A 14551-nucleotide genomic window follows, 5' to 3' on the forward strand; every position below is an offset into this window, starting at 1 on the left:
CCAGGAACACACACATGCACACTTGTCACTCCACATTCATGAATACACACATATACAGTACCTGTGATCGTGCACATTGACTAAACAAGAGGAAGGTCTTGATATTTACACTGCGAAATAGTCAAACAGTGATGTGTGTGTGCTTTTGTGTGTGTGCTTTTGTGTGTGTGTGACTGTGGCCTTCAGCAGGATTGATGGGACGTCAGTGTCTGCTAAAAAGAAGCATCTTTCACAGACAGGTTCAAGTGAGGGAGGCAAGCTGTTCATTCTGTGTACGTGTGTGGGTGTATGTGTATTTCTGTTTATGTGTGTGTGGTGGGAGGGAGGTGCGCGGCTGTTATGAGTTGTCACTTTCAGGGACACAAACCAGACTTTAGACCAGTTGATTGGGGGCTGCTTGTGCAAGTGAGGACAAAAGCCATGTTATCAATTGGTAAAGCACTGATTTTTGGGTCAGCGGTTAAGGTTAGGGTAAAGGTTACATTTAGGCAAGTACTGGTTATAATGAGGGCTAGGGTAGGTCTCCAGGAAATTAAGGGTAGTCTATGTAAATACCCATGAAGTGACCTAAGTGTGTGTCTGTGTATGTGTGAGTGTGTTCTTTGCTCTTGCTTTTGAGGTGTTGGGTACATGTATGAATCAATGTTTAACATCACACAGTTTCTTTCTAGTTAAAAGCCGACAGGAAACAGGGAAACAGAGAGGGGAATGACCTGCAGCAAAGGTATTTTGCTGGAATCGAACCACGGACAGTGCCATTATGCCAGGATGCTCGGTAACCACTCAACTACCAAAGCGCTCCGTTAAAATCTTATTTAAAGGCCTTACAACCCACAAACAAAATCACAATGTGATAACTGCTGCAAACAAGTGTCTGCTAAGCTATTAAATGTTATCATTTCCATTGCGAGCATGTAAGCATGATGTTAGCATTTTGTACTGGACTGAACACAACAGGTTGAACCAGCATCAAACTGAATGCAATACTTAACTGAAGAATAACATGGTGACATGTTCATTTACTGATGTACGAGATCTGTGGATTATTGCAACAGTTTTTTTTTCCGTGGTCACAAAGACAGCAGAATCGTGCTGCTTAGCTGTAGACTGCTAATTAGTTGTATCAGCCAGCACTAGTTTCTTGAAGTTAGCCTGTATGACTGCTAGATAAGTCTAAGGCTTTTCAATGCCTAATTGCCGTTAATTAGGCTGGACATAATACAAACAGGAAATATGTGATGTTTATTGAAGGATACTAATACATAGGGATGTCCCGATCCGATATTGATATCGGAAATCAGTCCGATATCAGCCAAAAAAGTGAATATCGGATTTTATCGGACTGAATCTAAAAACTCCGATATAAATGCTCCGATATAAGCTGTCCATTTACCGCTCCAGCACTTCTATAATAATAGGTGACTCTGGTTTGATCACACTCCAACACAGTAGGTAGCGGTAATGCCCCTTAATTAACGTTGGTGCCGGCCGCGGAAGAAGAGCGTCTCTGATCCAGCATGCACAGCCCACGTGATCACAACAACGACAACGTGTGTGCCTGCAGCAAGGTGTAGTGATGCCGGCTGTGTGGAAGTATTTTACTGTAAACTCGGACAAAGACGTTGCAGCTAAATGCAACATTTGTCAGGCGCAAGTGTCCCGTGGAGGGACAGAACCGGAAAGGTTCAATACAACCAACCTCATCGCACATTTGAAAAAACACCACAAAAAAGAACATGAGGATTTTCGCGTGAAAAAAAAAATCTCCACATTATGCTCGGACTGCAGAAAGTGGAGGAGGAGGAGGAGTAGTAAGGGTAGTCAGCACTGACTGATTATTATTTGTTTTATGCTCTTGTTATTAGAGTGATATGTTTATTGTGTTTACACTCTATTCTTCAGTGAAGACTAAGAGTAATTACTACATTGTTTTGGGCACAGTCAGTCAGTGAAACTGGAGCTGTGTGAACTCTTAACTTAGAGCAGTTGGACAGTGGACAATATTGTGTTGTTGTTGTTGTTTTTGTCCCTGCCCACAGTTGTTTCCAACATATGCTGACAGTAAAAAAAATAACTGGAGTGAACTTGAATTGTTTGCACTTTAAAATTTAATTTATTCTATTCAATTGTATAATGATGTTGGTAACCAGTGGTTATTTTGCACTTTAAATATAACATTTTGTTTTTATTGGATTTGTTGAGGTAATACTCTTTTATTTATGTTGAAGGTTAAAATTTATGTAACCAATTGGTTAATAATAAATGGGTCAGTTTTTCCTATACCTACTGTTGCTGACTATTGTTTTCTGTTATATCACTACAACATCAGTAACAGTAACAGTAACATCACTTTATCAAGCCTTTTCTAACATTCCACACAACAAAATAAGGAATAAATATATGTATGATTCGTGCCTATATCGTATCGTATTGATATCGGTATCGGCCAATACTCAAGGCTACAATATCGGTATCGTATCGGAAGTGAAAAAGTCATATCGGGACATCCCTACTAATACACTAAGTGTATTTGAAGTAACAGATAGAAGTAGCTTCTTGAAGTTAGCATGTGTGACAATAGCTAAGTGAAGAATGAATGACAGTGGTTGCAACTGATGCCGTCAGCAAGCCATTATTATAATGCTATATATCATATCTTTGCAATGCTGGGTTCAGTTATTTAAAGTCACTTATTTAATAGGCTACCGTTGGAAGTCAATAGGCCTAGGTTTGTAGTTTGTGTGTGGTTATTTCTGTTAGTAGGTTGTGATAACTTCACTTTAAAAAGGCACAAACCATCATGGCAGTTACCTTGAAATACAACACACAAGTTGCTTTTGAGACTTGAATGCTTTATACAATACAGAGCAGAAAGCTCAACTGCTTGCAAGCGAGTTGGAAGAAACTCAAGAAACCCAAGAACAACTTAACTGTCAAGCTTAAAGTTTAAAGGGGGCCAAAACGATAAAAGTGTCCTGTTATTTAGTAATTTAAAAGCAGTGAAACAGGAAATGCTGGGTTTTCATCAGCAGTAACTTAACACTACTCTGATTCAGGCGCCACTCAGCAGGCTTTCTGGAAGGTGGATGTAACTGTGACTCATGCCAAGCTTCTCTGGTGGAGTCCCACAATAAAAGTATGAAGCTGGAAGTTAGCATAAGAGGTGTTGTCCTGTCGCCATTTACTCCATGCATACAGAGGCATTGAGTAAATGACGACAGTTGTTTGACGAGCCAATCAGGCAGTTTCATTATCTGCCAACACTCTACACACGCAAACTACAGATAAGTTGATGTGTCTTCCTCTAACTTCTTGTGTGTGTGCTTCTTTTCTCACGCTGCACACGCATGACTGAGGGGGCCTCTTTCACTCTAAAGTGCTGAGGAAGACTAAATAGTGGATCAGAAGGAATGTCAGAATGCTGAAGTGTTTCCACAATCAACTTTTAATGAGAAGCATCAAATATGGATGAGGACAGAGAAGTACGGGGGCAGCTGGCAGTTGGCCTTGAGTTGACAGCACAGTGTGAGAGAGAGAAAGAGAGATTAACTATCCACGGAAAACATGAGGGAAAAAAAAGAAGCAACACAGTATTTTTTATTTTTTAAGGAATTATCTTCAAATTAAAATTGTTTTACTTTTAATGAAGTCATTCAACATAGGTCCCATTTGTCACATTGTCTTATTTTACCTGCATTCTGTGATTCAACCAAAAAATAGATAGTACTTTACCTTTAATGTGCACCCTAGTGATTTACTATTGCACTCCCAAAAGATGGGGGAACTGCAAGAATTGGTGCAGTAGAGTTTGAGATATGTGTCAAGCTCTAAAAATGCTGGAGTTTGACAATATATAATATGTATCTCCTTTTTAAAGCTGAGTGTAGGACTTTTGTCTTCACCCTCTGGCACTCCAGGTCTAAGCCATGCTAACTATATGGCACTAGGGATCACAGTGTTTGTCGGTCAGTTAGTTGGTCCAGCACTTTGGTCTATAGTCATGCTAGTACCAATACTTCATACTAGTAAATCTAGTGTTATACTTCCAATTGCTTGTTTTAATTCTTCTGGTTACGATCTGTATGGTGATTTACAGTAGATGCAAAACTAGACACTCCCTGCCTGGTAAATATGTGTATGTTTATCTACTAATTGCTCGAACAACTAGAATTATCATGAATTTGTCAAACCGACTAAGTAAAAGTGACAAAGGATGTTAAGATAAAAATGTAAATATTGAGGTTTTTTTGTTGCAAAGCCAACACGTCTTTTTAAAAACTTCAAAGAGTTGTGGAATTGAAGCTCATTAAGTTTTGAGTTAAGCCTTAATGTGAATTAGTCAAGTGTGTAATCCTGCCTTGCTGACCTCATACTGACAGTCTGACACAACATGTTTCAGTGCTTTTCATTGGAGGCTCTGACCTCAGCGGCGAGATGGAGTTGCTGTAACTACTAAAAGATAAAAGCCCATCCATCCATCGTAGGCTGACCAGACGCAGGGAGGTCATACATGGAGTGTGGTAATCTGTAATATCCTGAGTGTTAATCCCAAATTAAGCCTCAAGCCACACACCAGGCCATGTGCTGCTTAACACATCTGCCACAGTGCAGCGCCGAGCTGAGCAACAAACACAGAACGGAGGCTGATGTTGACCTTTAGCATGACTCCGCCTCTGCTCCGTATATCCCTGTTTGGTAACGACGCTGTGATCCAAAACATTCAGCGGAGAGGCTGCTCAGACACGAGAACATACAAGACTTTTGGTCACACGGCCAACATACACTCATGCACGGCATCTCTTACTCAATCCATGTAGAATTTGCTTCTAAAAGCAGGAGAAATGGCCTTGAGTCAAAAAAAATGGAAGTCCTTTTATTGCCATGGTTGTACAAAGTATGTGTAAATCCTCTTTAGTTTGACGGGAGATCCAGATTAGAAGCATGAATGTGCTCAGTGCATTTCATAGAAACTGTTGTAGGTCTTTTATGTAATGATCTTGTGAAATCTTGGCCAAATGGTGGCACCGCAGAACACCTTCATGGTCACCAAAGGCAATAGCTTTAGTCCTCTGGGGACCATGCATGGATAGACAGCATGGATCACAACTCAATGGGTCCTTATAGAAATTGTTGGCCCTCTAAAAAAACATATGAATAATTCTTGAGATTTTCTAGGGTCCCTGGGTTTCTCTAGGCCCCCTGAACCATGCAGAGTTTTGCAGCACCCCTGTTTAGAGGGAATTTGGCAGGGGTAAAGCAATGATCCAGGGTTAAGTCATTTAGGAGTAAAACACTGTGCCTGTTAGCGCTAGCAAATAGGGTTGACCCAAAGGCGGCTTTGAAATCTCACAATGACATTTTGGGATTAACACTGCCAATTGAAGCATGTTTATTTCAACTGTTTTTCCCCTAGATTACAGGAACACAAACTGTCCCTTAGAGTTTTACCCTTGGCAGAGTGGAAAGACATTTGAAATGGCATTAAGACCACGGGACTGAATCAAAAGCACGCTCGTGTGGACCTCGATCACACTGTCACATTAGAATCTACCATGGGAATGTCACAGCGTCAGCCAGCAGACAATACATCTGTTATCGGAGCGCATCATATCCTACGAGAACATGTGGCGGCGGTGTGAGGAGGATTTGAGCTGGTAATCCCGCGGACATTCAACACCAATTATGGAGTGACCTTAATAAAGAGCAAGACTAATTTCACATATTAAGAATTTCAACCATTAAAGTCACCCTGAACCCTCCGGCTGCCCGACGCCCCGAGTCGGATGACAGCTGGGCAGCAGCTAGTGTTATTTTCACCCCCATTGCACACTGCAATTCTTAATGTGTGTGTGTATCTGTGTGTCTCTCTGGGTGTGTGTGTATGTGTCTGTGTGATGTGATGGACACCTCCAACAGAATGGGCTTGGCTGAAGAAGCAGTGCCGGTCTGCCAAGGACAATCTCTGTCTGTCTGTCATCACAGACACACACATAATATTGGTAGATGTCTTTTTTGTCGCCTCATCCCTCTCTCTTTTACTTTCTCCTCTCAAGTGTCCTCTCATCATTTACAGCCAGTCAAGTGGGCTTTTTTCATATTTGCTCAAGTTAACATTTAAATGCCCCTTCTTCACTTCTCCCCTTTGTCATCAAGAAACCAAAGGAGCGATGCAGAAAGAAGAAGGGGAAAAGTGATGTTTGATGTCAGAGTATCAAGAGCTTAAGACACTCTGCTGAATTACTGGCATGTGAGGAAGAGAAGGAGGAGGAGCACATGATAAAGGAGGGCAGTGAATGTCTATGATTGTCCCACTCTGATTTTATATGTTTCCCACAGGTTGTCAGTTCACTTCAGTAGGAGCGGGATACACTGAAGACTTGATATTGATGTTTCATTTAGCCGAGCGCCGTAATTCATATTTTCATTCCAGGCACTAAAATCTGTCAAACAACTCGAAGCCGATGGCACTGCGACAATAGCTGATTATTATACTTCCATCTGTTTGTCGGGGAGTCGTCTGAAGCGGTCTCCCTTCAGTCTGTGTCAGCACAGATGCAGTCAAACTCCGGGGAGAACAGATGTGCTCCATCACTGACGCCAATGAATTATGGTCGTTGTAGTTCGCTAACTGTTTTGGAAAAATTAAAAAAAACGCATCTTGAAAACTTCATCAGGGAGAATCAGTAGCTTCATGTGGCGCAGCACTTGAAATGAGTCCAAAACAAATAAGAGCAGACAGCATCCTGATGTAGCTGAAGAAATATGGTGATACTTTATTAAGAGTCATATACTAGACTTCATAAAGAATAAGGCAGCAGGAATGATCTAAAAAGAGGAAAGTGAAACTAAATATTGGGATGGCCCATAGTTTAAGAACATGTTTGAGATCGTCCCCAAACTTTTGAATAGTACTGTAGATAATAATCCTTACATATTACTAAGGATGAAAAACCCAAGGCAACCCTTGAATGCATCCCCTGACAGTAAAACCATCAACAGCAGAGACCCAGAGGCCTGTCTATGCAGTGAAACCGATACCACTCACCATAAACCTTCCATGTGCCTTGGTTCACCGGACAACCAAATGAAACAGTCATTAAACTACTATCACGTGATATTCATGTTGCGTTCAAAGGTTTTATTCCTCAGAAATAGTCTAACTCTCCCCTTGTATCACATTAGTACTGCCATAGTAATGATACATGGTGAATGGGCTGCAGTTACAGAGCGCCTTTCTAGTCTTTCAACCACTACAAGCCATATTCCCCCCATTCACGCACACACTCACACAATGATGGCGGCAAGCTATCGCAAAGAGTACTGGCACAACCATCGGGATTGATTTGGGGTTCAGTATCTTGCCAAAGCACACATCGAAGAGCTAGGAATCAAACCACCAATCTTCCGATTAGTGGACGACACATTCTCCCTCCTGCGCCAAAGCCCCCCCCCCACTCCATCCCTAAATAATCATATTTGAGTCTAGATTTACCACTTTTGATTTTAATCACTAGTCTTGACTAAACACGCTGACACAATTATGTACATAAAGTAAAATTATAACCTTTCTGACAATGTTGACAAAAGCCGAAAGTGTACAAGCTTCGTGAAAGTAGAATTTATGGCAGCTGTTGTATTGGGAGGTGAGTGTGTGGGTAAATATATTAAATAAACTACTATATATATGGGAGGGGTTGTTACGACTCTTTTGGAGCCCTTCAAAATCAACTTGTTTATTACACTACAGTATAATTTGCTGTATTCCAAGTAAAAGATCCACACTTGAACATGGGTTTATATCTCAGATCATACTGTACAGTTTTAGCATGGGGTATGTAATAGGGTCACGGACTCTGTTTCTCCTTGTTGCAATGAAGATGATGCAACAGGAAGCTTTTACATCGATGTAAGGGTATTTCTTTTCCCTGCTGGATTCGCTGAAGAAGAAAAACATGTTTGAAGTGATTTTTTACATCACCTTCCATTCGTTTGAACATGAAGGAAGTCTAGGGGAAAAAAACTGCAGTCTGTCGTGTTCGGTTTCCCAAATATTCAAGTCTGACAAAAGAGTGGCTGATTTGTTTTTTGGGCAAAGCGCGTTAATATTTTAAAAAGTAATTACTTGTCGGTGAAACTTGCATCGGAAAGCACCTCTAGCATTTGACACCAGTAGACCTGCAGCCTCCCCTGCGCGTTCCGCTGGTGCTGCAGAGGTTCTTTCTGTCCATTCTTTAAGCCGTCGAGCGGAATTGAATAGGCATATTGTAACACAACACTCTCAGTCAACCGGCTGACAGATTGTTCTTTGTGCTGCCTGACAGGTGGAAACAAAAGCACAGTTGAATTTTTTCAAGTAATTACTCCTCGAGGCCGTGCAACAGAGCAGCGGTAATTTACAGTAGCATGCTGTTCATGCAGTAACAGAGTGGAATGTTTCCGGTCTTTGCCTGTACTGTCCTCACTGTATAACACAGGAGCATGTATGCAAACTTCAAGTAGCTCATGTGATTTCTTAGTGTTTCTTTTGGTGTTTATTGCCTAAAAATCAACCGCATGCCTTTCTTCATCAGCTGGTGGACAGAACTCCCTCTCATCAAAGTAATAGCAATGTGGGCAAATTCCTGCTTTTCTGCTGCTTCTGCTGCTATTTAACATGCCATGCCTCTGCACGCCAGTCCCCTAGAAACACTTCTAAGCTTTCTCCGGAGTTAATAAGCTTGTTACTCCCCACTGATTCTAATATTGTCTTTCTCACCACTAGCACAAGGGCCTGAAGCTATTAATCCATGGACATATGGATTTTACAACTGCTAGTATTTCATCTCCCAGCATTTATTGCATCCAATGTGTAAACGCAGGAACAAAAGCACCAACACATCCTATATTGAATGTGAGAAGCACCGACTTACCAAATGCTTCAAAACATCTGGATTCAGGAAGAGAGGGAGCGCCACGTGTTCTCATACTTTCATATTTCGCCGTTCACATTAAGTGAACAGCTAAATTGCATAAAATCGGGGCTCACGGTGGCCCCGGTTGACAATGAATAATAGGGATAAAGGCAGGGGGAAGCCTATATGGTAATGGCCATATTTACAAGGACTATCAATCATCTCCAAACCGCCAGCAGCTTCATTCCGCATGGGACGGAGAGAGAGACATGGGCGGGGACGCCTTCAAAACAAACTGCTTCTCCTTCTTTCCCGTTCGATCACTTCTCTCTCTCTCTTTCTTTCTCTCCGCAGTCCAACTTTCAGCTTTTAGGAAAATCAATAGCGATGAAAGTGATGAAGTGCCACCCCGCTGAAAGTTTACCAGCCTCCTGTGTTTTTTAGGTTGTAATTAACCAATAGGATGGATTGTATGAAGAGCACACAAAGCCCAAACAGAGACTCCTGAGATACTCTGGGACATATTTTCTGACCCTGGACTGGACTCAGCTGAAGAGGAGAAGAAAAATAAGTGCTTAGTGAGGGAAGATCTAGTTGACATTTGAGAAAATCTAATTCTGATGTGTCAGACTTTGTATTCTGAAAAGAGATCAATGCACCAGAGAGACTCCAGAGCTGAGGAGAGAAGAACTGCTCAAACACAATGGCTGTGAGGGCATTGTGTGTATGTGATAGCATTACAATTATTACAAGTTGAGACTTGTAAGTGGAAGCCTTATTGTCTGCTATTCTATTTTGTATTACATCTCAGTCCTTTTAATATGTCTTCAGTATGGATCTTAGGATCTATCAGGGCTGATGGAGGTATATTTAATTAAGTATTGGTTAAAGCCAATCAATGATGGTTTCCCTGCCACAGATCTCTCCTATCTCTTTCTTACGAGCAAATAACAGTGTTCAAAACATTTAGGCAACATCTGTAGTAGTCTTTTAGTCTCTTTTGGAGGTTACAGTAAAATAAGTAAAACATATGTGATCATACCAGCTGTCATAAATTCATTCCATGAGAAACTTGATGACAAAATGACACTTGTGGGGTTTGTGTGCCCCAATTTAATTTAAAATATGAATAATTTAAGCTTATCAGTGTTCAACAGGTTAAAACCAGGTGTTCTACTATTTTAATCAAAGCTAAAGATGGTGGACCACATTTAGTAGACTACTTGTTATCAATACTAGAAAGTTATAGACAGTTGCATATGTGTGTGTGTGTGTGGGGGGGGGGGTGTCACTTATTCAGTTATATGAAATGTCTTATTTTTGTCTTCAGTTTGCACTTTTTGTACTGGGCTGATGACACTGCTCAGTTTATTGTACGTTGCTCTGCTCTGTATAATGACAAACTGATTTTAATTGAATGGAATTGAAAACATTTAAAATAATGTATCATATATATGTAATTGCCATTTAGGTGAATGTAAGTATTGTACCAGCCTTAGTATCAGCTGATATACAACTAAAAAAAACTCTCAGATCAGTATTTGGTAAACAACCTTACATTTAAATGTGATTATGTGAAGAGTCTAACATTTGGATGACCTTTCTTTACTGTAAATTATTTGGGATGGGACTTTTTGAAACCACCAATACTATTCTTAGACAGGCTGCTGACAATGGACGATTCTACAAAACAAAAAAGGATCATTTCACTTTACTATAGATGATATGGTCTATTTTTGACTCTCATTTTAATTGGTTATAATAATATTGTGTTAACCAAAGCAATGGCTGAGATATGATAATACAGTGACATCGCTATGACAGGACAAGAGACAGGTCATAAACAAGCCATCATGTTACATCATATTATCTCATGAATTGACCCAGTGACTACAATGTTACTATTATAAACAGGATTGAGAGCTGAAACCATGAAAAGAGTTTTTCAGTCTGTGCTCTAAAGCTTTCCTTTACAGTAAATTAAGTATTTTTATTGATTTATTTCTGCAATACCCACAAAAATAATGATTAAGGCACAGCAAGGCAAGGTTACGCAGAGGTTAGTAAAAGATTATAGTTTGGGTTTAAAAAGAAAACCATTACCATTCACCACCCCGACCTCCACACTCATACCTCCTGGTTTTGCTGCCAATAGGGCAAACTTCCTGCACTGCTGCTTGAACATAAATCCTGCACTGTACAGTAATGAGACTTTTCACTACAATGTCAAAGTAAACACACCTGAATAATTACACATTGGTCCATGAGCACATGCTGGAAAAAAATGTTGATTGGGAACAAGAAACCACTCAAACCAGAAGTGGTGCGACACACACATACACACACACTTATAGGTTAGGGAGAGGGAGACGTCGTGGATTAATTAGAAAAGCAATGGGTGAACTTTTTCAGTCTGTGCTCTAAAGCTTAATGATTTAAAGCTTAAATGAATGGCCTAATGATTAAGTCAGAGAGAGAGAGAGACAAAAGCAGCTGTTGGAGGGAATGAGTGAGAGAGCATAAGATAAGGAAAAGGGATAAAGAACAAGATAGAAAATGGGATGAGAGGGAGAAAGAGTGTGACAAAGACAGAGGGCATAAATCAAGAAAGGAGCTGAGGTGCGGGGAGGGTGGGAGGGAGGGAGGGAGGGAGGGAGGGAGGGAGGGAGGGAGGTGTGTGACACTTTAGGAAAGCAAAAAGGAAAGATACCCTTGGGGGTTGTTGTGTTTGTAATAGGCAAACACACAGATACATGGAGACGGAGAGAAAGAAGGAGCAAAGGAATGACTGAAAGAGATAGAGACCCAGTGAGACAGCAGAACCTGGATCAGAGAGGGAACAATGAGTAAGAGGAACAAAATACTGCATAAGATCATAGAGACAGAGAAAGAAACCAAGGAAAGAAAGAGAGAGGGGAAGTGTCAAAGAGAGAAAGAAAGATAGAAAGTGGGAAGATAGAGAGAGAACAAAAGCACAAAACATTATGAGACACAGTGAAGCCTGAACTTAACAGCTCCTGAAATCCAACTCTTCAAATGAACCTCCAAACTGAACAACAGAGACAACGTTGTGTGTCACAGCCTTCACAAAGGACCCATATTAGCATTTTCTAATCTATTAGCACAATGACATCATCTGTCAGCGCCTTCCCAAAACCATTTTATGGTCTGGTTGAGATTTGGTGACATTTAGGCACAAAACTATTGCGTTATGGTCAGAGGATCGTGATTTTGGTAAAGAAATTACTTTTAAATTAAAATTAGGGAACCGTCATGGTCATGTTTTACTTTAAAAGGGTGATTTTAGTTCTTTGTAGAAGTCCAGCCATCCCTCCCCTCAACCCCATCCCTAAAGATTGGATTTAGCTTCCCATTCATTTCTATGTGGAACAGACACAACATTAGCTAACATTAGCAAAGCTGCCCTTTTCACTTTACACTGAGTTCACTGCTGTTTGGCCGCACTGAGGACAGTGATAGAGGTCAATGAAGGTAAAATGTATGATAAAATATACTATCATTTGTATTTATATAATTATAACAATAATATTAACAAACATTTAGTTGAATGTGCTACTTCTTGGACTGCTGCTGCTAGCACGTTAGCCATGCTAGCTCCCAGAGTTTCTGTTTACAACCCTTCCTGCACCAGGTCCTGCTCCTTGCTTTTGGCTAGGGTTTTAGGTTTTGAAGTGCTGTAACAATGTCCCACTACTTTTTGCTTTGCTACAGTCAGACTACAAATTATTATTTACACAACAGCAAGATATCTATGTCAGGAAAATATAACCATGGGTTATTTTAGAGAAAGATGAGCAATGCTCTTGTATTTTGCTCTTGAGGACAATGTTAACCATGCTCAACAGCACCTGAAGCAGTTCATGACTTTTAAGGTAATGTTTTTTTTTTCTATTTTTGAGGCTGTTGCAGGTTAAAAGTCAACAGCTCAATAGACTGAGGTCAGTCAAGTGGAAAATATGACAATATTGAGGGAGGGGCAAACCACATAGATGGATTTTAGATCATAGAAATTACAGTTACAATGTTGAGAAGATGTTAGAAAAGTTAAAATAACAAAGCATGGTAAGCAATAGTCGTTTAGCTTAAAATACAGATAGCAAACCCCAAGCAAGGCTGTATTACCATTGGGGCAAAATGGGAAACTTCCCTAGGGCCCCAAAACATCCAGAATTACTGTGCATCAGCTGGTGGGGGTGCTACTGTAATTTATTGAAAATTGGGAGTAAGCGTAACCAAATCTCTGGATCAACTGACATGATAAGAGCCAAAAGGTGGGTTACATGTGCCAAAACCTAGATTTAATGCTTTTTTAAGTTAATTGTGTGCTCATACGTCACATATCCCTTAATTTATGTGTTTAATCAAATTGAAAGTTATATTTATAGCATATAAAAGAGAGAGTTGAAAGTATGTGGGGTTGATGAGGGTCCAGGAACATGCTTAACTTTTTCAGAAAGACAGATGCTAAGAGTTTGCAGTGGGTTACAGAATCTGGTGGATTGGTGTCTGGACTTCTGCTTTCTGTGTGCAAATCAGCACAAAGCTGGTCGTGTTCCAGGGACACAGGTATAAAAATAAAACAGAACAAAGATGTGAAATAAGTCAGCGTTTCAGCATTATATCTTTACCTTAAGAAGCTCATGTTGCAACAGAACACTGTAGAGGCCTGATCAAAGGAGAAAGAGACAGAGATAGAGAGCAGTGTGAGTCAGCCAGTGCAGAGGTTTTCACTATCCCAGGACCCTTCTTTACTGATGTTAATTACAGTAACGATCAGCAGGGAGACCCCACCCACCCAGTGTGGACCTGGGCCAGGACCTAATATCACCTGAGGGGGAGGAGGAGGAGGAAGGACGAAAAGACATAGAGGAGGAAGAGAGGAAAGGGAGTGGATGGACAAGGAAGGAAAGGAGTGTATGGGTGGAGAAAGGACAGAAAGGAGGAAGGGAGAAGGAGAGATGGAGGTGATGGAGGAAGGAAGGAATAAGAGATTATGAATGACAAAGAGGAGGTGAAGAACAGAAACAGAGGAAGGGATTAGGAGGAGGAAATAATAAGTTATAGTGAGAGGAAGTTAAAGGAAAAGGGGAGTAGGTGCAGTGCAAGGATGGATAGATGATAGAATGAAGGAACCTGAGAAAGAAAGAAAGCAGTAAAGGTGGAAGGAGGTGAAGGGAGGAAATGTGGAACAAGAAAGGAGGGAGGAAGGACAACAGAAGAGGAGGAGGAGGAAGAGGGGTAGAGGGTAAAAGGCAGGGAGTGAAGGAGAAGGATGGAGATAAACTGTGTGAAAAACATTTGCGGAGGGAGGGGATGAAAGCGAGTGAGTGAATCAGCAAGAGGCGAAGGAGTGGAGGGCGATCACGGAGGGAGAGAGGAGGGCGGGAGGCGAGCGGAGAGATCAATCACCAACGGCCCTGGTGTTGTAACACTGAAAAGAGTCAATGGCCAGGAACCAAACTTTTCCACCCACACACCTTTTTTCTCTCTCTCTCTTTTCATCACTAACATCTCTGTTTTGCAGGGAAAAACCCTCATCTTATTTCTCTCCTCTGTCTCAGTTTATCGCTTTTTTCTTCCTCCCCTTCCCCTCTTAACGACGCATCACATCTCCCTCTCTTTTTAACGCCGCCTTATAT

At 41.0% G+C, this 14551-nt stretch overlaps 1 protein-coding gene across 1 annotated transcript in view; it reads right to left on the bottom strand.

Moving 5' to 3' along the window:
- fgf11a (fibroblast growth factor 11a) overlaps nucleotides 1–14551 on the bottom strand; it is an 82272-nt gene that overhangs the window by 38662 nt on the left and 29059 nt on the right. The window lies entirely within an intron of this gene.

Source organism: Scomber japonicus, chromosome 22 (genome assembly GCF_027409825.1).
Source record: "Scomber japonicus isolate fScoJap1 chromosome 22, fScoJap1.pri, whole genome shotgun sequence".
NCBI classification, from domain to species: Eukaryota; Metazoa; Chordata; class Actinopteri; order Scombriformes; family Scombridae; genus Scomber; species Scomber japonicus.